A 2,068-nucleotide genomic window follows, 5' to 3' on the forward strand; every position below is an offset into this window, starting at 1 on the left:
ACAGTTTAAGCGGGACAGAAGCCCGCCGCCGAGGGGGCGGGGCTTCTCCCTCAGCACTCACCAGCGCCATTTTTTCTCCACAGCACCGCTGAGAGGAAGCTGCCCGGACTCTCCCCTGCTTATACCATGGTAGACAAGAGGGTTGAAAAGAGAGGGGGGGCACATAATTCGGCGCAAATGACATACAGCAGCGCTACTGGACAAACATTATGTTACTGTGTTATTCCTGGGTTATATAGCGCTGGGGTGTGTGCTGGCATACTCTCTCTCTCTGTCTCTCCAATGGGCCTTGTGGGGAAACTGTCTTCAGAAAAAGCATTCCCTGTGTGTGTGTGGTGTGTCGGTACACGTGTGTCGACATGTCTGAGGAAGAAGGCTATATTAGAGAGGAGCGGGAGCAAATGAATGTGGTGTCTCCGCCGACACCTGATTGGATGGATATGTGGAATGTTTTAAATGCTAGTGTAAACTCATTGCACAAAAGATTAGACAAGGCTGAAGCTTTGGGACAGTCAGGGTCTCAACCCATCCCTGATCCTATGTCGCAGGGACTGTCAGGGTCTCATAAGTGCCCACTATCCCAGATTGTTGACACAGATACCGACACGGATTCTGACTCCAGTGTCGATTACGTTGATGCAAAGTTACAGCCAAAATTGGCAAAATCCATTCGATATAGGATTATGGCAATAAAAGATGTTTTGCACATCACAGAGGAACCCCCTGTCCCTGACAAGAGGGTACATATGTACAAGGGAAAGAAGCCTGAGGTAACCTTTCCCCCCTCACACGAGCTGAACGAGTTATGTGAAAAAGCTTGGGAATCTCCAGATAAAAGACTGCAGATTTCCAAAAGGATTCTTATGGCGTATCCTTTCCCATCAACGGATAGGTTACGATGGGAATCCTCCCCTAGGATGGACAAAGCATTAACACGCACAGCTACAGCTGGAAAATCAAATTTTTTACCTTATGTTCCCTCACAGCATAAGAAAGCTCTGCATTATCAAATGCAGTCCTTTCGGTCACAAAGAAACAAGAAAGTGCGAGGTGCGTCCTTTCTTGCCAGAGGTAGGGGCAGAGGAAAAAAGATGCACAACACAGCTAGCTCCCAGGAACAGAAGTCCTCCCCGGCCTCTACAAAATCTACTGCATGACGCTGGGGCTCCACTGGCGGAGTCCGGCCCATGTGATGTCATGCAGCCGCTCTGACCACGCCTCCTGTTTCTCCGTTGCCGACCCAATATTGAAAACCCTGCCCCCGCACCGCTCCATCTCCGACTTGGAAATGGAGTGTTGTTGACCCCCCTCCCCCCCCCTGCACCGATTGACAGGCAGAGGCGATCGCATTATCTGCAGGCGGATGCGTATGCTCTTAGCAATTTTTGCAGTTGGATTGCTTATTGCGATTGCAATCCAACCTGAATCAGGCCCTATTACCTATCACAATGCACTGCGGGTAGTACAAAATGGGGTTAATATAGGATAAAAACCCCCAGAGCTGTGCTCCTTAACTGTCCCTGGTGGCTAGTGGAGCAGCTGCCCAGTAATCAGTGTCCACGCCAGTGCGCACACGGCCCGCCCCCTACAGCCACGCTGGATCACGGTATAAAGTCGGCACAGAAGCCCCTTACCACCCTTTCATCAGCGGCCTCGTGATCCCGGAGGGCGGTGTGTGTGTGACTGACCTTAGGAAGAAACCGGAGCCTCCGCTGCAGTGACCCAGCAACCGGGGCACTGGAGTATACTGTGCCGCTGGGAGTGATGGAGCTGCAGTAAATATGTCTATTAGACCTAGCCTGCTGCAGCCCTTGTAGATTCTTATTAAAAAAGTTCTTCTTTTCTTGTCAAAATTAATAGCTAAGAATAGGCTGCCTGAGGCAGCCCCCTGTTAAGTGGCCTGCTACTGAAGGCACCAACTACAAACTGAGCTCCCTGTTCATGGAAGCGAGGTTATAGAGGAGGGGGCGCTGAGTATCTTGTGAACAGTCAAAAGCTTTGAGCTTGTTGGTGCCTCAGATCAAGATCCTACTCTACACCCCAATATGAATCCTTGTGGAGTCCAGTG

This window comes from Pseudophryne corroboree, unplaced genomic scaffold (assembly GCF_028390025.1).
Source record: "Pseudophryne corroboree isolate aPseCor3 unplaced genomic scaffold, aPseCor3.hap2 scaffold_583, whole genome shotgun sequence".
Classification (NCBI taxonomy): domain Eukaryota; kingdom Metazoa; phylum Chordata; class Amphibia; order Anura; family Myobatrachidae; genus Pseudophryne; species Pseudophryne corroboree.